This window comes from Miscanthus floridulus, chromosome 10 (genome assembly GCF_019320115.1).
Source record: "Miscanthus floridulus cultivar M001 chromosome 10, ASM1932011v1, whole genome shotgun sequence".
Classification (NCBI taxonomy): domain Eukaryota; kingdom Viridiplantae; phylum Streptophyta; class Magnoliopsida; order Poales; family Poaceae; genus Miscanthus; species Miscanthus floridulus.
The window spans coordinates 87,651,138-87,675,108 of record NC_089589.1 but is presented as its reverse complement, the minus strand read 5'-3'; the positions used below and the strand labels follow the sequence as shown (position 1 = coordinate 87,675,108).

At 43.2% G+C, this 23,971-nt stretch overlaps 1 pseudogene; it reads left to right on the top strand.

Annotated features, from left to right (window-relative positions):
* Window positions 1-3: 3 nt before the first annotated feature.
* Window positions 4-23,818, top strand: LOC136488996 (protein ALP1-like; annotated as a pseudogene).
* Window positions 23,819-23,971: the final 153 nt, after the last annotated feature.

The following is a 23,971-nucleotide window of genomic DNA, read 5'->3' as shown; positions in this document are numbered from 1 at the left end:
GCGATGACGAAGCGGGAGGAGTCACCAACTCCAGCTCATGCGAGGCGGGTCCGTGGCGGCGCGTGCAAGGACGGCGAGGAGTGGCCCGATGTGGTGAGGCGGGCGGCGCTCGGCTTCTCGTTTGTGTCGCTCGTTGGAGAAGTGAAGTTTTGGGTCTGTAACCCTTTAGCTGTGGGCGACCCAAAACATCGAATGCCTCTTGTTTTTGCGTCCGGACCGTTGGAGACGGTCTTAGAGGCAAAAGTTTTGCCATTCAGAGACATCTAATCACCCCCTGTCAACGAATACGCGCTCCTGTCGTCAAACGTGTTGCGAAGATGCTGCTGGCACCGGCGGGTTTCCCAGGACCGTGAGACTGTTGACCAGTTATTGCAAGCTTGTGAAGGAGCTGTTGGTAGTTACGGAGTGGCAGATAAAATTGCCCTCCAATCTTTGGTAATAACTGTCGAGTGCCTGCCTGCTTCCTTTTCACAATGTTGGCAACCAGCAGTGGCTTGCATTGATCCACCGATCGGTCGGTCATACACATTTCTCACTCGTCAGCCCTGTAGTTGCTGTCAGCTCTGCATCGATCTACTGTTCTACACTCTCGATGACCTTTGCTAGACTGAAGTTTTTGGTGGTTACCTTTGCCCATCTAGTGAAGTAGTGACTGGTGAACTACTGACGATCCCATGACGTAGTGTTGGTGACTGCCGACCATCGTTTCCTACACATTAGCACTTTGTTATTAACCACACACCACACGGGGCTGTAACCATAATTTCTTATCTATAAGCCTAATTAGAAAATATATACGTGTGTTACTACAGAGAAGAACATAATGGTTGTCTCTAGAATTCTGGATTAGATCAAGGGACAAGGGAGAGAAAGAGAGAGAGAGCTAGATGGGCAATGGCAACTCCAATTGTGTTGAAGTAGCTAGCTCGTAGAATGTTTTATTTGGCAAGATTGCGAGAGAATGTAAACTAGCTCTAAATGAAGAGCTAAACTCACACATTTTCTTATGATTCATGTGTCTATATACTTACCCATTTTTATACACTAGCATGTTAGGTTACTTCATTTTTATTTTTATTTTTAAGTTCGTATGAGCTCACTAGTAGAGAACAGACCTTTAATCCTCGGCTAAAATGGGCTCTAGTCCCGGGATTTTTTGCGCCCGGGACTAGATATACCTTTAGTCCCGGTTGGTGGATCCAACCGAGACTAAAGGTCCCTGCCCAACGGCTACTGCGCCAGACAGAGGTGGCAGGGACCTTTAGTCCCGGTTGGAGCCACCAACCGGGACTAAAGGTATACTTTTACTCCCGGTTGGTGGCTCCAACCGGGAGTAAAGGTCTACTCCCGGACCGTGGCTGCGCCTGGGGTTGGAAAGTTACCTTTAGTCTCGGTTGGATCCATCAACCGGGACTAAATGTTCTCCTTTTATAAATCGGCCGCCTCCTCCTTCCTCCCCGAGCCCGAGCTCAGCACATTTTGAAGCTCACTGCAGTAGTGTTCTTGCTTTCTCCCGCCCTCCATTGTTCCTCCATCCATTCTTCGATTCCTCCGTCGATTTCTTCGATTCCTCCGTCGATTCTTCAGTTGTAAAGGTTACTAATCTCATACTCTCATTTTTTACCATTTTCTTATGCCATTTTGTTCACTATATATATTTATGGTTCTTTATTGTGGTTTTTTTCATTTGTAAGCAATTTGAGCTCAAAATCACTTCAAGCTTGCATATTTACATGAAAGAAGGTTAAAGTATATATAAATATAAAGTTAGAAAATAGTTAGAAAATTATAGCAAATCCTTACTAGTTGAACTTGCGGACCGTGTTTAGGTCGGCGAGGATGTTCTCTGCCGAGCGGTAACGGACGTTAAGGAGGAGCTTTGATTCTACGAGGGAGAGCGACAACGGTCGTGGAAGACCGTGTTCCCTTCCTCGTAGAATCGGAGCTCTTCCTTGACCAAGTACGGTGCCGTCCAGTGGAGAAATGCTCGCCGAGCTGATCACGTAAGCAAGGTCAACTAGTACGGATGGTTATTTATTCACATGTCCCGATATCGTCGCAGTAGTCTGTCAATCACCGTACCTAAACATAGTATATATAAATAAAAACTTAGAAAATAGTTAGAAAATTATAGAAAATCCGTACTAGTTGAACTTGCGGACCATGTTCAGCTCGGCAAGCATGTTCTCTGTCGAGCGGTAACGGACATCAAGGAGGAGCTTTGATTCTACGAGGGAGAGCGACAACGGTCGTGGGAGACCGTGTTCCCTTCCTCGTAGAATCGGAGCTCTTCCTTGACCAAGTACGGTGCCGTCCGGTGGAGAAATGCTCGCCGAGATGATCACGTAAGCAAGTTCAACTAGTACGGATGATTATTTATTCACATGTCCCGATATCGTCGCAGTAGTCTGTCAATCACCGTACTTTTTATTTTAACTTTTTATGAAATGAAAAACTTAGAAAATAGTTAGAAAATTATAGAAAATCCGTACTAGTTGAACTAGTGGACCGTGTTCATTTCGGCGAGCATGTTCTCTGCCGAGCGGTAACGGACGTTAAGGAGGAGCTAGATAATTTTATAGTTTGTTAATTTTATTTGTTTATAAAAGGAGAAATTTATAGTGTATTAAAAAATGAGTATAGAGAGTAGATGGCAACTGCTTCCGGGTCCTCGGCCTCTCATAGGTTTCCAAAGCGACTTAGGCCGGGCCTTCCTCTCATTCCATGCGGCAAGTGTCGTGATGAGACGAAGATTGTGATGGAGTACCGAGTGAAGAAGGAGGGTCCCAACAAGGATCGTATCTTCTACAAGTGTCCGGATCGCAATGTGAGTTATTTTATTGTATTTAATGATTATGGTTAGTTTATACCTATTTTCATGATGGTTGTGATTAAAGTTCTAATTTTTTGTTTTAATTTCAGTGGGATGGCAGTGGACGATGTTCAGGCTTCTACTGGGAGGAAGAGTATGTTGAACTCGTGCAAAAATATCTTGCACAACAGACAGATACGGCGGCTAATGAGGCAGTGATCCAGCCGAAGAAGCCCAAAGATGTTGCACAATCAGGGGATCTGTCTGTTTTAGTTGAGATTGGTCGCGAAATCCTTGTGCTCCTGAAATGTATTTTAGCTTTAGTTCTTTTAGTGGTAGTTGGGATTGTCTACATTGTAGCGATGCTTTCATAAATTTGTATCTTTTGTGGTGGCACGCATGTTGTATAAATAATTAATTATGATCTAGGTTTTAATATGATATTTATGTCATATAATGCAGATGAGCCGTCATTGGATGTATAATGCTGATCGCCGCTCCCAAGAGTTCATTGACGGCGTGCATTCTTTGTTACGTGCGGCCGAGGCAAACAAACGCGACGGTTTTCATGTGCTGCCCATGTGCCATATGTAAGAAAACGGTGGAATATCCTTGCTCAAGGACTCTTCATTCACACTTGTTCAAGTCGGGTTTCATGCCAAACTATATTTGTTGGACAAAGCACGGAGAAACCGGTGTTGTAATGGAAGAAGGTGAAGAAGAACAATGGGACGACAATGATATTATTCCTGATGGTGCGTGCTTCAATGATACTGCAATGGGAGAAGCTGAAAAAGAGGTAGCCGTAGAAGATGAGCCGGCTGATGATCTTTGTCAGGTCATTCGTGATGCACAAAGAGAATGTGAAAGTGAAAAGGAGAAGATCAAGTTCGAGCAGATGCTAGAAGATCACAAGAAATTGTTGTACCCAACTTGTGATGCAGGGCAGAAAAAGTTGGGAACCACACTAGAATTGCTGCAATGGAAGGCAAAGAATGGTGTATCTGACAAGGGATTTGGAGAGTTACTAAAAATTCAAAAAAAGATGCTTCTGGAGTACAATGAATTGCCCGCCACTACCTACGAAGCAAAACAAGTTGTCTGTCCTATGGGGCTAGAAATAGAGAAGATACATGCATGTCCTAATGACTGCATCCTATACCGTGGCAAAGAGTACGAGAAATTAGATGCATGCCCGGTATGCCATGCGTCGCGGTATAAGATCAGGCGAGATGACCCTGGTGATGTTGAGGGCGAACGTCCGCGTAAGAAAATCCCTGCCAAGGTTATGTGGTATGCTCCTATAATACCACGCTTGAAACGTCTGTTCAGAAACAAAGAACATGCAAAATTGTTACGATGGCACAAAGAAGACCGTAAGGTAGACAATATGTTGAGACACCCTGCTGATGGGTCCCAGTGGAGAGCAATCGACAGAGAATTCCCGGAGTTTGCAAATGACGCAAGAAACTTAAGGTTTGCTTTAAGTACAGATGGTATCAATCCTTTTGGAGAGCAGAACAGTAGTCATAGCACTTGGCCTGTTACTCTAAGTATCTACAACATTCCTCCTTGGTTATGCATGAAGCGGAAGTTCATTATGATGCCTGTGCTCATCCAAGGCCCGAAGCAACCTGGCAATGACATCGTTGTGTACCTGAGACCACTTATTGATGAACTTCTCATTTTGTGGAATAAAGAAGGTGTACGTGTGTGGGATGAGTACAAACAGGAACACTTTGATCTGCGAGCATTGTTGTTCGTAATAATCAATGATTGGCCTGCTCTAAGTAATCTTTCAGGACAGTCAAACAAGGGATATAATGTATGCACACACTGCTTCGGTGATATTAGAGGTGTATTCTTGAAAAAATGTCAAAAGGTCGTGTACCTTGGCCATCGTCGATTTCTTCCTACAAATCACCCCGTAAGAAAGAAAGGCAAGCATTTTAAAGGGAAGGCAGACCACCTGACCAAGCCTCGCAACCGAACCAGTGAGGATGTACTCGATATGGTCAATGATGTGAAAGTCGTCTTTGGAAAAGGACATGGAAGCCAACCTATTCCGAAAGACGCTAACGGTCACGCACCCATGTGGAAGAAAAAGTCCATATTTTGGGACCTACCCTATTGGCAAGTCCTGGAGGTCCGTAGCTCGATCGACGTGATGCACCTGACGAAGAATCTTTGTGTGAACCTGCTAGGCTTTATGGGTGTGTATGGAAAGCCTAAGGACACATTTGAAGCACGACAGGACCTGCGTTGTTTGAGAGAAAGAGACAACCTGCATCCAGAGAAGACAGATGATGGACGCCATTACTTACGTCCTGCTAGCTACACTCTAAGCAAAGAGGAGAAGGAAATCATGTTTGAATGCTTAAACAACATCAAGGTACCATCTGGATTCTCCTCGAATATAAAGGGTATTATAAATGTGCCAGAGAAGAAATTCTGTAACTTAAAGTCCCATGACTGTCATGTTCTCATGACGCAATTACTTCCAGTTGCATTAAGAGGAATTCTACCTCCAAATGTACGTCTAGCCACTGTGAAGCTATGTGCATTCCTCAATGCAATTTCTCAGAAGGCAATTGATCCAACTGATCTAGCTAAACTACAGAATGATGTGGTTCAATGTCTCATCAGCTTTGAGTTGGTGTTCCCTCCTTCCTTCTTTGATATTATGACACACCTCCTAGTTCACCTAGTCAAGGAGATTTTCACTCTCGGTCCTGTGTTCCTACACAACATGTTCCCCTTAGAGAGATTCATGGGAGTCCTAAAGAAATATGTTCACAACCGTGCTCGCCCAGAAGGAAGCATCGCCAAGGGCTATGGAACAGAAGAGGTCATTGAGTTCTGTGTTGACAAGTTTAATTAAGGACCACCAATGAAATTACTTTAGAAATTAATTAGATCGATGTAAATCCATGGCTTGTATAATAAACACGCTATATATTATTTGGAAACAACGCTACGAACCATCCGCTAATGAACTTTCGTTACAAACTCCTCAGGATGGCAACCATTGTCGTTGTCACTAAAGCTGAAAATGATCCAGCCCATCAACCGCCATATATTCATCACTATATGATATGCCATTATTCCAAGATGCAGTTTCAATAGAAGAATTTTTTCTATCTTCATAGATCAATGTTTGTTAACGAAATTTTATCCAAATATATTCATGTAGGGTCTTTTTTTTGAAGGATTTGTTGTAGGATATATAATGGTCAAATAGGAACTCAATTTTGATACCCAGTTTGTAAACTAAGCGTTTTTTAGTTTATCAAAAATATCACATGTGATGATGTTAGCAGTTTTGGTTGGACTTGCATGCATGGCTACAGACAATCACGCACCGACACCACCTCGGCCCGCCTCACGTCGTTATCGTCGTTAGCATGCCGGCCCGCCTCACGTCATCGTCGTCAGCACACCGGCCACCGCGCCGACACGTATATATACGTCATTTGTATTCATATGCATTTCGTCCATGCGTTTCTATGTATACGGCGGAGCACCGCCGCCCTCGTTCACCCATGTGTACAGACATATATACGGCAGAGTGGAGCACCGCCACTCTTGTCACACCGCCCTTTCTCGTGGCCTAGTTGATCAACATTCGTATTATCGTTATCGTTAATGCTAAACAATCACACCAGGGCGAACCGCGCTGTTGATGTCACCGACGTGGTTCGCCCTAGTCACCGACGCAATTTGCCCTCGGCTGTTTATGTATAGCCCTAATTCGCCCTAGTACCGACATAGTTCGTCCTAGTGTGGCGAATTGCGTCCATGACCGAGGGGCAAGATTTAATAATGCATATTGTTCGTAGATTTTACGCATGTAATAAGCAAAGATTTGACGTACTATATATTGGTTTTGTTTTTTGAAGCTAGATGGCTGACCCGAGAAATATGGATGAGGAGGAGTTGATGATGAATTTGATCAACACTGGCACTCAAGTTGCCGGCGATGATGGTGCTAAAAATAACGTGCAAGAGGATGCAGATGATGGGAGTCAGTACTTAGCTCTTGAACAAAATGAGCAACAACATACTGGCCAAGTATATATTTTTTATTATTAGCTATATATATTATCATATGTCTTATGTGTGCTCATGACATTAAAAATAATGTTTATGTTTTGTAGCCCTCTGGATCGACATCAACAACTACAACGAAGAGTAAAAATGTTCGAGGTCCCAAAAAGCCATTGGAGGGTCGCTTCATCATCTCGGAGTTCAATGTGGATACAGGAGAACCGGGGGGGGGGGGGGGGGCGAATAAAATGAAATTTGTGCACCACTGTGGTTACCTTGTACGGGACCGGCTCCCGATTAGTACCCGTGAGTGGAAGAAGAAGACCAATGCTCCTCATATCAGTTTTGTCTCCAATCGTGACAAGGCGTTAATTTGGAATGATGTCTTAGTACATTTCACGCTCCAAACAGATGGTTATGATGATATAATAGATGGTGATGAATTGAAGGAGCAAGTTAGGGATTGGGCAATGAAGAAGATGGCCACCCAGTTTCAGACTTGGAAGAAACACCTATACACGACGTATGTCAAGAAGAACATAGCACCAAATTTTACTGTCCCAGGCCCGATCTCAAAGCAGAGGCCCTATTGGGATGAGTTTGTACAGTACAAGACTTCGGAAGAGGGTGTGAGTCGGGTGATAAAGAACCAATGTAATGCCCAACAGAAGACATACCACCATACCTTGGGATCAGGTGGCTACCCGACTGCCATTAAGAAGTGGAACAAAATGGAAGCAGACCTTCTTGCCAAGGGTATCAGACCAGAATCACTCGAGTGGGGAGAACGTGCAAAGAATTGGTTTTTCGCTCATGGGGGAACACTAGACCAGGAGACAGGGAAGTCTGTTTATGGCGCAAGACTGCAAGAAGCAGCAGAAAGATTGTTTTATGCTCAGAGAGCTACTGCTAGTGGTGCGTTCAGGCCCAACAGAGAGAAGGATGAGCTGACATACACCATCAGGACTATTGAACATGGTGGCCGAACTAGAGGCAAAGGAAGTGACTCATGGGAGCATGGATTCCCTCAGGACAGACCTTCCTACAGAAGTCGCCAGAGAAAGAAGGAAGAAGAGGCACAACGGCTCTAGAGGTTGGAGGAAGCGGTGCGTGAAGCACAGGAGCAGAAAAAAAACCTTGAAGCGAGAATGCAGGAGGAAATCAGAAGGCAAGTGCAAATAGCAGTGAGTGTAAGCAAGCAGGCATCAGAGCCAGGAATCAACATTAGCCAATCTGTTCAGTTGAAAAGCAGCTGCGCTTCCACAGAGATACCAAATCAAGGGGACACAGGACTGCGCTTCCCTGTGGATGACGTCACTGAACCTTGTACAACATGTGAGCTACACATTCCGAAGGAGAATTCCACAATCAAGGTGGCTATCGGTCTTGTTAATCCTATCGATCGAACCAAGACACCAAGGATTCATGGGAATATAATCCAAGAAGGATATGCTACCATCTCGGTAGATAAAGCTGAGAAAGGTTTTAGTGATTTGCCTCTTGACATTCCTGGAGGTGATGGCGAGAAGACTCTAGGAGAAGCGGAGAAGACATTCATTCTATGGCGCAAGCGCTACATCATCATTCCAGGGATGTCGGCTCCACCTCCTCCTGAACTACCTCACCATAGGTACGTGCGGATGAAAACACTACATCATTAATTTGTATTGGCTTAAATAATTAACAATCTGCTCATAATAATATGTCATTCCTTTTTTTGTAGCAGATCCTCCCCCAACCTAAATCCAATTGTTCAATCGCCAGATCATCATAGTGCTCTGTACGATGACATTGTGTTGGAAGACGAGGCTACATCCACACCATCTCCAAGGAGGTCTCCAATGCCGCAGCCGCCACCTCCAAGGAGGTCTCCAACGCCGCTGCCAACACCTCCAAGGAGGTCTCCAATGCCTCCCCCGCCCCCGCCTACCAAGAAGCCTAGCAAGAGGCCAGCCCCTCAAACGAAGAACCAGTCCCCGCCTGCAAAGAAAGCCACCGTGAAACCAAGGGCTATTCCCAAAATAATATCTGAAGAGAAGGAAGAAGGAACTAATGCATATAAAAAAGACATGTCTAGATTCTATGACAAACTTAAAATGAATCAAGAAGCAAGGAGAAACCCGGAGAAACCGTACTTCTTCATAGCTCCAGATATTCTAAGAAAAAAGGTGACTTCTTACCAGCAACAACAGCGGGAATCTCGTAAGCCGTCCAAATCAACGTTATCAGACTATGACCACACTCTCACCAAGTCAATTGAGGCGGCACAGAAAAAGAAGCGGGCAGGGAAAGGAGTTGCCCAACTCAGACAACAAGCGCACCAATCAATCCCCCCGCTAGTTGTTGGTAATGAATATGGTTCGAATTTAGGATTAATGCATCAGGCAAACATACCTCCGGATGTCGATTTGGATCACCTTGGTGAATTTCTTGATGAGACTGGTCTCGACCTTTACCAGATGTTTGGTGATGGAAACATTGAGAGTGCGGCGGAGGTTGATATTTGGAAGAAAAAATTTGTACTAGGCCAGAGTCTATACAACCCTCAAGCCTTATCTGATCTGGGGACGCAAATGTACCTGCTAAACAAGTGGTACATGCAGGCGTCTACCAGTGGAGACTTCTGCATTGGTGTTAGAATTAGAGACGAACATTGGTTCCGTGGCGATGATGTTATGTATGTTGACTTTGCAGAATTTCATCAACTATGCCACCTGACCTCTCTGGACAAAGTTATCATTAGCTGCTATTGCCTGTAAGTAATAATTCTTTCGATCTATTATTAAACTCATCATATGTGTGTATATGCATATAAATTATCCTAACAAGTACTATATATATGTAGATTTACAATGACAGAGCTCAGAAAGGAAGGCTGCAATGAAATTGGTTTTGTTGATCCCCATATAGTATTCAAAGACCCAATTACTCCAAAGACTAATTGGAAGTCTGAGTCAGAGAGTAACATCATGAACTTCTTAGTGAACCAACGCCACAAGAAGGATATACTCTTTCCCTATAACTTCAAGTGAATGTTAATCATGTCGATCATAGCCTTAATGGCTCATATGTTGATTCTAGTTAATTAATGAGTGTTATGCGTTATATCCTATAAACACATGCAGCAATCACTGGATATTGATGGACATCGATCTGGTGAAAAGTCACTTGATAATCTATGACTCGATGAGAAAACCACAACAAGACTACCAAGATATGATAGATATTATCCAGAGGTAATTTCGGGATCTCTAGCAACTATATATACACACAAACATGATGATTAACTATATCTGATGACATGGCAAATTTTTTATTGGGCAGTGTTTGGAAAACCTTTATTGAGAAGCAACACATGGAAAAATGCAAAGCGCCACTGAATGTAATCCCTTTGAAAGTAAGTCCCCTGAATCGCATCATCTTTATTAATTAAACATATAGCTTTCACCGGATCACCAGATTGGATGACAAATCTTTTTCTCGTAAAGTGGTGTCTGAGGCAGGAACAGGGGAACAACTACTGTGGTTACTATGTTTGCAAGTTTATCAAGGTGCTCTCCCAAAGAACTCCTACAGAGAGACTCAAAGTACGTTAAAAATACACTATATATTCATTTAATTATTATTATTGATTGTGTTACTATGTCTTTATATATATATGTACATATATTAATTTATTTTCCTTTAATTCAAACCTGTAGACTCGATGGTTGGAGGAAAAGGTCATACGGCAAGACCAAATCAAAGCAATTCAAGAGTCTATAGCCGGATTTTTTAATGAGCAGGTCATCGATTCCAAGGGCAAGTTCTACTTCGACCCAACACTGCCATTGAAGCCAAGCTAGAGGATGAGAGGAAACTTGTTATGTCACAACAACTATAATGCAATCTTTTGTAATATATGCACATGAAATAATATAATGTAAAATACACATATGCATGCATGCATGTAAATATATATATGATGCATGCATGCATATATATATATATATATATATATATATATATATATATATATATATATATTTCTATGCTTGAATTGTGTGATTTAATACGTTCATTGTGCTTGAACCGAAACATACTATATGCGCGTATAAATGTATAATTAGCAGCGTACAATACGACTTCGAAAACCTATTTTGAAAAGAAAACAAAAAAATGAAAAGAAAAGAAAAAAAGAAAAAAAACCTTTAGTCCCGGTTCGTATTACCAACCGGGACTAAAGGTGCCGGCCCTCGTGGCATGTCAGGAGGCACCTTTAGTCCTGGTTGGTGTTACCCACCGGGACTAAAGGTCCTCCTTTAGTCCCGGTTCCTGACCCGGGACTAAAGGACCCCCCCTTTAGTCCCGGATGCTTGCTCCCGGGTGAGGAACCGGGACTAGAGGGGGTTCCCCACCGGGAGTAAAGCTCGGTTCTCTACCAGTGGCTATTAAGTTGACTCTGGGGTGTTTGAATTCAGAGACTAAAGTTTAGGGGTGTCACACGGGGGTATCAAATAATAAAACAAATTACAGGTAATCCGTGAGACCAATTTATTAAGCCTAATTAATCCATCATTAGCATATGTTACTATAGCACCACATTGTCAAATCATGGACTAATTAGGCTTAAAAAATTTGTCTCAATTTGTGCATTTAGTTTCGTAATTAGTCTATTTAATACTCCATGCATATGTCCAAACATCCGATGTGACAGAAGCTAAAGTTTAGAAGCGGAAAACTCAAAAGGAAGCAGCTGCCATGTCACCTTAAATTTTGTTAGCCGTTCAATCTTCCCATCCGACGACCCAGATTTCGTAAAGCAAATTTTACCGAAAGCGGCTTCTCGTGATTCTCCTTACCTTATCCAGCTTCTCATTGGATTCTCCTGCTTCTCGTCCGAAGCCAGGCAACCAAATATATATCCAGCTTCTACTTCTTCCTGAAACTTCTCAGAATATATCGGCTCCTCTCATCTCTCTCCCCGTCGCTCCTAGCCCTGACGCTGACGCTGTGCACCATTGTGCAGTTTACCTATGGTGTGCCCGGTTTACTAGAGATTGGCAGCACCAGGTTTCTTTGCAGATAGACGGTGAACCTAAGGGCCCTTACGTACAGTAGTTGTAGTCTACATGGTGGTCAGGCTTGGTCGGCACTACACTAGGAGGGGATATGCGACAAGGAGTCACAAGCCTTGGAGCTAGGGCAGGAGCACGGAAGAGGCCACTTTTTTAGGAAAGGAGGGGATCAACAAGACGACAAGGCAGAGGGATTGGATGGGTTCTGGGGTCTCTTTCTGCCTCCACTCCTACTACCACTATAAGGAAAATGCACCCTTGACCCATTTACTTTGGATGTTGGTGTTTGATGACCAACACAACCAAATTGGACTAATGAATTTGCAAGTGTTTGTTTTATAGTCCAACAGGGTGCAAGACGTGACTTGGACGAAGGCGACGTGATGATCCGATGATCAACATCTTAAGCAAGACTTTAGGAGCACAAGAAAAGACCCAAGATATCAAGTAAAGTCCAAGCATGAAGATAGGAACCAAGCTGTACGCAAGATAGCGAAGAAACGAGCTTGCAAAGGCGACCGGACGCTGTACCGGACGCTGAAAGCGCGATCGGACGCTGGACCGGTGGCTCGACAAACATGCGACCGGACGCAAGGACCGGATGCTGGCGGCAACCGACCTGACGTAGGAACACAGCGTCTGATCGAGTACAGAAAGGTTCCAGAGCGGCACATCTACGACTGGACGCGTCTGGTGGTAGGCGACCGGACGCTGGCCAGCGTCCGATCAGCATATTGCCGGCTCAACGGTCGGGATGACCGGACGCATCTGGTCAGGACGATTCAGCATCTGGTCAGTAGCAGTTTCGCGGGAATTCGATCCCAACGGCTACTTTCTCAGTGGGGCTTATAAATACAACCCCCAACCAGCCATTTGAGGTGAGTGGAGCTGAGGAAACATACCAAGAGTGTTGATACACCATTTGAGTGATCTCCACATGCATAGTGCGTAGTGTTTTATTAGGTGATTAGCATAAGTGCTTTGCGAAGTGCTTAGGTTGATTAGACCACCGCTTTATGCGCTTGCTCTAGGTGTTTGCCTAGTGTTTAAGTGAGGTTTGCATACCTCTTGCCACCCCGTGCTTGCGAGCACAAGTGTTGTACATCGGAGGGGATTGAAGTCTTGCGAGATCACACCAACCGCGTTTGTGGTGTGGCCGCCACCGTGTACCAGAGGGAACAAGGCCCGCGGCGTTTCAGCCGGAAGCTTGATAGTGAAGACGGCGGGGAGCATCCGGGAGATGCTTGCCGGAAGGCACGTCGGAGACCCACTTGCGCGTGGGGAAGGCCCGAGGCTATCCACGGAGTTACCCGACCGAGAGCTTGGCCCTTGCGAGGGATTCCTTGCGAGGGGCTCCAACGAGGACTAGGGGGAAGCTTGTGCGCTTCTCGATACCTCGGTAAAAATACCGGAGTCGTCGACGGGAGTTTGCATATCTCTACCTTGCTCTTTAACTTCCGCATTTACATTGCTTACTTTACTACGTTTGCGGTAGAGATAGCAACACACTAGCAAAACCATAGTTGCACATCTAGATAGCTTATCTATTGCATAGGTTTTGCTAGGGTTAGAAAAAGAGGCCATAATTTTGAGTTAGTATTTTAAGTTGCCTAATTCACCCCCCCCCTCTTAGGCGTCACGGTCACTTCAATTGGTATCAGAGCCGGTTGGCTCATATTTGGACCTTTGGCTTAACCGCCGTTGAGCCGACGCTATTGTAGAGTAGTTGGGATGGATACCGCTAGGCCTCCATAATTTGACGGCACTAACTTCCCATACTATAAAGCTAGAATGGCTTGCCACCTTGAGGCAGTTGATTTGGGTGTATGGAGAGTCACTCGTGACAGGATGAAACCCATCAAGAATCCCGAAAAACCCACAAAGAGTGACGAAAAAGAAATACATTTCAATGCTAGAGCTAAGAATTGCTTGTTTGAATCATTTAGCATGGATGTGTTTAACCAAGTGTTCACCTTAAATACGGCACATGAAATTTGGTTAAAACTCCAAGAGCTCCATGATGGTACAAGTAATGTCCATGAGCAAAAACATTGTCTAGCCAAGCAAAATTATGATTCCTTTGCTATGAATGATGATGAGCTTGTTCATGATATGTATTCTCGATTGAATCTAATTATCAATGAGCTCCATTCAATAGGATTATTAAAGCTAGATGATGCGGACATCGTAAGGAAGATCATCTCCATTCTACCACAAAAGAAATATGCAAGCATCATCACCATCCTTCACAACATGGAGAACTTGAGCATCATGACTCCGGGCATTGTCATTGGCAAGCTAGTGGCATTTGAAATGTCACGCAAGATGGGTCAAGGAGAAGCATCTTCATCAAGCAAAGGCAAAGCTCTCGCTTGTAGCGAGAAGAAAAAGATGAAGGGCAAGAAAGTTGAGTCAAGCTCAAGCTCAAGCTCCTCAAGTGAAGAAGAAGAAGATGGGGATGGTGATGATGATGAACAAGAATCAAGTGATGATGATCAATCTTCCTCCTCCACCTCTGACCTTGATGAAGAATCAATCAAACTTATCAAAAAGGTGGAGAAGATGATCGTAAGGCTCAATGTCAAGGGTGTGCCCATCCAAATTCAAGACCTCGTTTTCACTAATCAAAGAAACGAGCAAAGAAAGAGGGGATGCTATGGATGCGGCGTGTTGGGGCACTTTGTGGAAGTTTGTCCAAACAAGCCCACACCCAAGACAAAGAAGAAGGCGTGCAAGAACAAAGCCCTCACAACAATAAGGCCATGGGATGATTGTTCAAGTGAAGAAGAAAACCATCACAAGAGGTGAGGTCACAAGCACTCATCATCAAGCTCTTCTTGTGTGTGCCTTATGGCATGAGGTAACGAAAGCTCATCCTCTAGTGAGAGTGATAGTGATGATGATTTGCCTTCTTACAATACAATTGTGCAACAAAATCTTAAATATGCTAAAGTTTGCACTAGTCAACAAAAGAAGCTCAAAAATTTAAAAGAAGAACTAGGTAGTTCACAAGAAGCATACAAGAATTTGCTTGAACAATATGAAAACTTTGTAAATCTCAATGTTGAACTATCTACTAAAATTGAGCAACTTGAGGCTAGTGCAACAACAAGTGCATGCACAATTAATGATAAGCAACTTGAAAAGAAAAATGAAAAATTAAAAGAAAAGTTAGCTAGCTCACAAAATGATTATCAAAGTTTGCTTGCTAAAATGGAAATCATGTGCAAACATTGTGATGAGCTAACAAATAAAGTTGCTAATCTTGATGCCGTCAAAAATACCCCCACCAAGGCATCTAAAAGAAATGACATAATTAAAAAGGATGCATCTACCTCTTGCAATGATTTATGTTTAGACTCATCTTTGTGCAACCAAGCTTGTGTTGAGAAAGTGATTGTAGATACATGCACACAAGAGGTTGCAAAAGAGAATGAGCAACTCAAGCAAGAAGTAGCTCGCCTCACCAAGGACTTGACTCAAGTGAAAGGCAAGGCGAAGCAAACCCAACTTCATCAAGATAACACCATCAAGGGAGTGAAGAAGCTTGATGAAGGACAAACCATGGTTTGCTACGTGTGCCACAAAGAAGGCCACAAATCCTATGAGTGCAAGGTGAAGAATGGGGGAGGAGCAAAGAAGGAGAAAAAGCAAACAAGCAAGCTCTCCAACACCTACACCAACAAGGTGGACAAGAAGGCCTCCACGCCTTATCTCTTGAAGAAGAAGAAAAATGACAAGGTGGTGGCCATCAAGGTGAACAAGCAAGCCAACAATGGGGTCAAACGCTTTTGGGTGCCAAAGGAAATCATTTCAAACATGAAGAGCACCAAGAAGGTTTGGATCCCAAAAGGGAAGTGAGAAGTCCATTGGACGTCGGGGAATTTGGAGACTTGGCAAAGTTTGAGTGCATTTCATGGGGTGCATCATGATGGACAAAGTCATTGCCAAGTAGGTTAGTGAATACAATGGACCCAAATTCCCCTTCCCATGTTAGGTAACTAGATGTCATTACTTTCAATTGGTTTTGTTTTTCAATTGATATACTCTTAAAGCATCTAGTTATATTTCATGCCTATGATTGCATTTACATGCTTAATCTTTTGTCATGCATTCGATAGGTATATCATATGTTTGGCTTGCTCGGTTTCATTATTAACCCTTGGGGCAAACCTACATGGTTTAAAATTGTTTAGAAGCATGACACATAGCTTGCTTTACAATTATTTATCAAATATGTGCCAAAGTTCAAATTGTGGATAATCTCTCCCAAATATCATCTTTCAAGTGGTATTTTGATTCTTAAATCAATGTGCACAAATGGTACAAGTATTCAACACTTGTATGCACATATTTAGGGGGAGTAATTCTACAACTTGGATGCTTTGAGACTATCACTTATTCAAATGGTATCAATTTTTCAAACCTATCACATGTATAATAGTCTCAATGTAAGGAAATTGGAGTCCCCGGAGTTAAGCATTATTCTTCAATTGGCTAATCATGTTGATTTCATTTCATATTTATATGCTTTCTCCATGCATTATATAGATTAAACTCCCTTGTACAATAACTTGCTTACTATGCATATGCTTTGCTTTCTTCCATATGTATGCATATATTTAGGGGGAGCTTAGTCTATATAATGTGAGAGTCAAATTTTGTGATCCATTTCACTCTTATACAAAGGATCATGAAATTTGACCCTCCCTTGTGCTACTAATGTCTTCCTTTTCGGTGTTTGATGCCAAAGGGGGAGAAATTGAAGGACCAAAGGCAAGCATCAAGTTGATGTCTACAAGTGGTAATGGTCCGAGAAAGGGAGGAAAGTAAATTATGGATTAGTCTAAGTAATGGGAGAATTTTTTTAGAAAGCTAGGCTTTAATCCATAATATCACATGGGGACATTTGCAAGGGCAAGACAAGCTTTTAAATAAAAGTTTTAATTGGTATCTTACAATTGACTTCAATTGGTATCCCTAAATATCTTATATGATTTCAATTGGTATCTTTAAGTATGAAATAAACTTGCCCTTTTGCATTGCATCCTAGCAAGTAGGTAGTTTTTAACTTCCAAATTCTTATTATTTGCTTGCCTTGGTCGTGTTGGCATCAATCACCAAAAAGGAGGAGATTGTAAGGAAAATGGACCCTTGGCCCATTTACTTTGGATGTTGGTGTTTGATGACCAACACAACCAAATTGGACTAATGAATTTGCAAGTGTTTGTTTTGTAGTCCAACAGGGTGCAAGACGTGACTTGGACGAAGGCGACGTGATGATCCGATGATCAACACCTTAAGCAAGACTTTAGGAGCACAAGAAAAGACCCAAGATATCAAGCAAAGTCCAAGCATGAAGATAGGAACCAAGCCGTACGCAAGATCGTGAAGAAACGAGCTCGCAAAGGCGACCGGACGCTGGAAGCGCGACCGGACGCTAGACCGGTGGCTCGACAAATATGCGACCGGATGCAAGGACTGGATGCTGGCGGCAACCGACCGTACGCAGGAACGCAGCATCCGATCGAGTACAGAAAGGTTCTAGAGCAGCACATCTGCGACCGGATGCGTCCAGTGGCAGGCGACCGGACGCTGGCCAGCGTCCGATCAGCATATTGCCGGCTCAACGGTCGAGACGACCGGACGCGTCCGGTCAGGACGATTCAGCGTCCGGTCAGTAGCAGTTTCGCGGGAATTCAACCCCAACGGCTACTTTCTCAGTGGGGCTGATAAATACAACCCCCAACCGGCCATTTGAGGTGAGTGGAGCTGAGGAAACATACCAAGAGTGTTGATACACCATTTGAGTGATCTCCACATGTATAGTGTGTAGTGTTTTATTAGGTGATTAGCATAACTGCTTTGCGAAGTGCTTAGGTTGATTAGACCACCGCTTATGCGCTTGCTCTAGGTGTTTGCCTAGTGTTTAAGTGAGGTTTGCATACCTCTTGCCACCCCGTGCTTGCGAGCACAAGTGTTGTACATCAGAGGGGCTTGAAGTCTTGTGAGATCACACCAACCGCGTTTGTGGTGTGGCCGCCACCGTGTACCAGAGGGAACAAGGCCCGCGACATTTTAGCTGGAAGCTTGATAGTGAAGACGGCGGGGAGCATCCGGGAGAGGCTTGTTGGAAGGCACGTCGGAGACCCACTTGCGTGTGGAGAAGGCCCAAGGCTATCCACGGAGTTACCAGACCGGGAACTTGGCCCTTGTGAGGGATTCCTTGCGAGGGGCTCCAACGAGGACTAGGGGAAGCTTGCGCGCTTCTCGATACCTTGGTAAAAATACCGGAGTCATCGACGGAAATTTGGATATCTCTACCTTGCTCTTTAGCTTCCGCATTTACATTGCTTACTTTACTACGTTTGCGGTAGAGATAGCAACACACTAGCAAAACCGTAGTTGCACATCTAGATAGCTTATCTATTGCATAGGTTTTGCTAGGGTTAGAAAAAGAGGCCATAGTTTTGAGTTAGTATTTTAAGTTGCCTAATTCACCCCCCCTCTTAAGCGTCACGGTCCCTTCAACCACCTCTGGAACGCCTTGGCTTGCCATGCTAGATTTGTCATTGAAACTTGATCGATGAATCGATTCTAGCTTGGCGGCGACTAACAACACGGGCAAAGCGCGCGGTACATGAGGCAATGGGATGCTTTATAGGAGCATAGGGCTTCGATCTTCCAATAGGTATAGTAACTTCGATTGTTGGAGAACTCAACGTTCATGATATAGGCTTCGAACCAAGTCTGATTCAGATCCACACAACCATTACACCACTACTCCGTTGGTTATTAACCATGTACAACGTGATTGACCTCACCGAGAAGTCTTTCCTGCAAGAGAATTGAGAACACAAGCAAGAATGGGATAAATGCAATATGAAACTGCAAGTAAATATGAAGCGTATAAATCTGTTAGAAGGTTCAAGTCATGATTCTAAATGACTAGTCAACTCAGGCGAACAAGATCAAGAACAGAGGCCCTGGTTCATCGCAGTCAATCTTGGCTATACAAGTACAACGAACAATGTTTGTTTTACGAAGAAAACAAGAATGAAACCAAACTCAAACCCTAACGAGAGCGCTGATGGCTAAATATAGTGTCTTGGGATGATCACCCCTGGACGCGTTCCTTAATAGGCTCTAAAACGATACATGGCCCAACGGACCAAAAGAAGGTGTCACAGCATCCTGGTAGATTTCGGATACTGACTTTTTCGACAGTTCCATTGACTCTAATTTTGATGTGAAACCAAGGCTATTGGTTCTCTTATGAAATTAGCTTTATGTCCATATGTGAATCATTGAAAACAGAGTCTGTATATGTCTTTGGCGTTGATTTTATCCGGAACTGCTCCTGGAATCTGAGATGGACTCCAACTTAAATTGGATTGGGCCATCGCCATGGTGTAGACGAGTTGAACGCCGACGCTGGTCCTCCTCGTCTCCTTGGCTTATATTTGAAGAAGTGATGTTCTCATCATCTATGTCCTACTTTAATGAGATGGCTCGATGTATGGTGCATGACCTTGGTTACGGCGACAGCGGCCGGAGCACCGGAAGTATATGTTAGGGGCTCTTTAAATTAGTCTAGATTTTTTTCAACGAAAGAAGAATTATACTAGATAATAGCTGGGTACATCAACATGTTACAAGCACTCTGAATTACACTATAAATATCCAGAAACTAATTTTTCATCTAAATTGTACCGAGCTGTGAAAAACTTCAGATCTCAAAACTAAACTTGTACGACGCTTTGCAATATGGATGGCCGCACAGGCAAACACTCGGTAAAAGGCCTGAGAACAGATGACCAACGAATGATGGCTAACATTCATGTAGGCGGAGTTGAGAAACTTCTCGTTTCTTGTGTCTTCCTTCTTTTTTCTGCCACCGAAGAATAAGAAAAATTGATCTAAAATTTATTCTCTCTAGTCCTTTATCGTGGCTAGATCAGTGAAGATGCTGATGCCGTAGTTGTCACCCTCATCTTCAATAGAGCCGCTATGGAAAAACGATTCCACTCTGCCCCTCGCTGTTGCCGGAGAGGAGGAGGATATAAATCTCAATACCAAGAAACTTGTATGGAGAAACCTTAACTCAGACTCGATCTACTAAAAAAAATTTATTTAAAATGATAGATTTCTACTTCCTCCGACCTTCGGCGATATGCCGGAGAGGAGAGGGAGGCGACCAGCGACGGTGGCAGCAGCGGCGGCGCTCCAAGTCGCGAAATGATAATAAAATCCAACCGAAGTGTCTGGAACGGACATAGTACAAGTGCAGAAGCGGCTCAGACCCACCTGTCATTAGGTGGAATGTATGACATATTGAAGATTCATTGTTCCGTCTAATATTGTAGCAACAAGTGGGTAGGCCCCACAAAATCAGGATTTGTTCTCTTGATTGTTGAACAATATATTCTGTTTGTACCATGTACAGAAGAAAATTATGCTAGTTAGGTGCTTCCTAATGCAAAAGTCTACCTAGCACGTTAAAACTGCCACATGCCAGTTTATATCCGTATATAATAATCCATCGTCTAATATAATGCCTGTTTAGGACGTCGTCAGTAATCATTTGATTACAGTGGGGCTCCCATGTCTGTGACATTGAGGGCATCAGCTCGATGACTGCCTGCCTATCTATGATTCATTATTACTATATACGGCCTATAAATGAATCAATATTATATGTACATATGTACACCACCCTGTTACGAGTTGCCGGCCTACTTTGCTGCTCATCAACAATTCGAATCACCATGTTGATGCAATCAGTTAAGAAATTCTTAGTCACAGGGATAATGGAGGAGAACAATGCCGTTAGCTTCATTCTTGAAGTTGACTGTTGCTAGAACTTGCCAGTTAAACAGTTTCTCATGCAAGTGGATGAAGCCTTCCTTCCATAAGATCAAGTAGTTCCAGAGACGTGGCGACGATCCACCACGTGCGACGAGCGCGGGGATCAAGGCGGTTTAAATTTCAAATGCTGGAGCTTGCTTTTGGATTTTACTAGTGCTCCGAGCTTGCTTTACTTGCAACTTACAAGTCCACTTGGCGACTTCGGAGTTTCAAGTGCTGACCTAGTCCATGCAAGACAAAAGGTGTGGAACTTCCTCACTTGATAAGAAATAGTATATCGTTATTGTTATGTTAAAAAAGCGTATATACGTGCGCAAATAATCATAAGCATGCAATGTGCTCCCTCTCTATCCATTGATATAAAGTATGTTTTGATTTGAGATTAAAGGTCACTTTAAAAGTGTCGACAAGAATTACTTGTTTTAGTGTAGTGCATACATATATTCAGTTTTATTGTAGTGCATACATATTCAGTTCGTCATATAGTGTCTGTTTGGGATAGCTCCTAATGCTGCAGATCCACCAGAATCAGCTCTAGATCTTTCTTTTTTTGTGCCAAACACCTCTCCGCTGCAGAATCTGAATCCATCAAAACTCCAGATCTGGAGAGCAGATCCATGGATTTCCTAGGGCAAATCCGTAGCATGCTGCTGCTGGACCCCGGGGAGTAGTCATAGACGAGCATCTCGCCGTGGTTCGTGCACCACTCGCGTAGCTGCACGAGGTTCTTGTGCCAGAGCTTGGCCAGGTTGTAGAGCTCCCTGGCGAACCGGACGTGCAGCCAGAATCGATGCAGCTGCGATTAGGGCTCGTTTGGATACAGGCCTGGCTAAAATTGCCAGGACCGGACCCTTGCCTGTAGGTTGCCTGGACGTTGTTTGGTTCGAGCCCTGGGATTTACTTGCCTAGCGTGGATGCCTGGCGTGGGTGCCGGGTGCCAGGCGTAGAAAATCGACCGCCTGGAGTCCAGCCAAGCTGTCTGGCTTTAATGATCGTGTAAACCTCCGTTGTCTTATCCTCTCCTCACTTTTTTCCTTTCCTCTTCCCTCCCTCCCCCTCCCTCTCTCTCTGTCTCGTTGGTGTTTCTTCATAAGTGGGGAAATCACAGATTGGACTCCATGGCGATGAAGGATGCTACCGGGTGATCTTCTATGTTGTGGATCTGGTGGTTTGCTCTATTATTTCCTCTCTTCACTCTTCATTGACTTCAAGAAGTACTGATCTTAGATCTGGTTCAAAAAGGTGAGCAAAATCTGTTTCTATTTTCTTGATTTGCTTGATCTATCATTCTTGTTTATGTCCAAATGATGGCTGCAGTTTTTTCTAGGTTGATGTATACAAATGCATTTTTTCCCTATGCTAATCAGATCGATTTTCTTGTAGCACGTGAGACTCCATTTTTTTTTAGCTTGTGCGTACATAGATCCTTTTTATCCTCTCCCAGTACATTTCTCCGTGATAAGCATATTGATTTTCTTATAGTATTGGAGAGTAGAGTTTTTAGCATGTGCGTACTGACATCCAATGGTGCTAGCTAGTACACTTTTATCTGGAGGATTAGAAAGTGAGTGGCAAAATGTATATTTATTAAAGTAGTAACTTTGTACAGGTTGCTTTAGAAAATGACGACATGCATGTCTGAACTACCAACTTGCTTGTTTCTTACATTTTCTCATATGATGCTTAGATGGATAAAGACCACATTTCCGATTATGTTATCCAGCAAAGAGCTCGCATGTTAAGTGTCCTATCTATTGTCATTGCCATTATCCAATGGCGGCGGCGACGTAGGCGTCTTCGCTCTAGAAGACTGCCAATAAAATATAGGCCCTTGGTGAGCAGAGATTTGGTGAGGCAAACAAGGCTAGATGAACTATATAATGGAACAGATAAAAACTGCATCCGTCAACTTCGGATGAGGAAAGCTGTGTTCTGGAAACTTTCCTCCGGTTTGCGTCATTCTGGTCTACTTAGGGATACTATACACGTCTCGGTTGAAGAACAATTAGCTATGTTTCTGCATACGGTTGGCCACAATTTGAGAAATTGTGTGATTGCCTTATATTTCAAGAGATCCGGCGAGACCGTAAGCTGGTATTTCAGTGAGGTCTTGATGGCTTTATGTTCCCTTGCCAAAGATATGATAAAACTTAGGTCTGTAGAGACCCATTCAAAGATAACTAGTAGCCCTAGGTGGTTCTACCCTTATTTTAAGGTATACTACAAAACATACAATTCTTAATATTTTATTTTTGATGGCTAGTTTATTACACTAATAAAAATTCCTTGCAATATAGGACTGTATTGGGGCACTTGATGGCACTCATATCCCCGCATTTGTCCCTGAAAATATAGTTAACAGGTTTAGAGGTCGTAAAGGTTACCCAACTCAAAATGTGCTAGCAGCCGCGGACTTTGATTTGCGGTTTACATATGTGCTTGCTGGATGGGAGGGCTCACCACATGACTTCGTAGTTCTAAGGGCCGCCCTTAAAAGTTAAAATGGAATTCCATTTCTTGAAGGTTAGCATATTTGTCCAAATGATTTAAGGCATACACTAAGTTTTGATGAGGCAATAAAGCAGTCATCTTGTGTATTGTAGAAAAATATTACTTAGCTGATGCGGGGTATGCAGTGAGACCGGATATATTGCCACCTTATAGAGGTGTTCGCTATCACTTGAAGGAGTATGGGGGTGGGAGATATCCAGAAACACCACAAGAGTTGTTTAATCTTCGACATTCCTCTCTTCGTACAACTGTTGAGCGAGCATTTGGGACATTAAAGAATCGCTTTAAAGTTCTTGCAAACAAGCCATATTTTCCCTTTAGCATACAGGTGAAGATTGTGATAGCATGATGTATGTTACACAATTGGATCCTAGACAACGGTCCTGATGACATCATATATGATGAACTCTGGTATAATACTTTGCCTAGGTCAACTAGAGTAGCAATAGATCAAGGTGCAGAAAACAGACAATGGGTGGCTAAGCGAGATGAACTAGCTAATTTGATGTGGACTGAATATTGATGTAATTCACTATGCTATGTACTATTGTTGCAACATATATGTACTTGTACGGTGTAATACATTTATAAAGTATTATTTAGCTTGTAAGACTTATTATTAATTAGCAAAATATATATACCGTTGGTTGTTGTTTTCTTCATCAAAATATTTTCA